Raw genomic sequence first — 625 nt, forward strand, 5'->3', positions numbered from 1 at the left:
ACCGGTAGGCCCCGGTGCTTTTCTTTTGGTCGTTGTTAAATTATAGCGCATGGGCCGAGAAAAGAAGCCCGACACATCCGATCTCTGGGCCTCAGGTATTGCTCCTTTTTTCCAACTTCGCAAAAACCCAACCCGATCGTCGTCTACGGTTCCTTCTTGCATACACCAAACCAGAGAGAGAGGTGGCGGCGGCGGCGAAGGCGCCTGCCATCTGGGCTACGAAGAGGGTTATGCATTCGTCGGGTGGCGAGATGGAGGCGGTGGAGAAGGCGATGCGTGACAAGCGGATGGAGGAGAGGGAGAAACGTGAGGCGGTGATGGAGGAGCGGATGGCAAAGAAGGAGGAGGAGGAGGCGGAGAAGGCAAAGAAAGCGGCGATGATAAAGGCCGCGAAGGAATTTGTTGAAGCGACGGGGAGGAAGATCTTAGAGAAAAGGGGGGAACCCGAGGATCCCTTTGAACAGTTTCGTGGTTTCTGGACGAGGGTTTGGGGCGAAGACGGCTATTTTGGTAAATTCGAGGATGAGAGTGAGTAGCGTAACCTCTATGCCTACTCGCGCTTTGGTTTCATTTACAGTATTATTTTCCTCCCCATCCGTCCTTACTGACATTGTGACATGTCATT

Source organism: Triticum dicoccoides, chromosome 2A, assembly GCF_002162155.2.
Source record: "Triticum dicoccoides isolate Atlit2015 ecotype Zavitan chromosome 2A, WEW_v2.0, whole genome shotgun sequence".
Lineage (NCBI taxonomy): Eukaryota > Viridiplantae > Streptophyta > Magnoliopsida > Poales > Poaceae > Triticum > Triticum dicoccoides.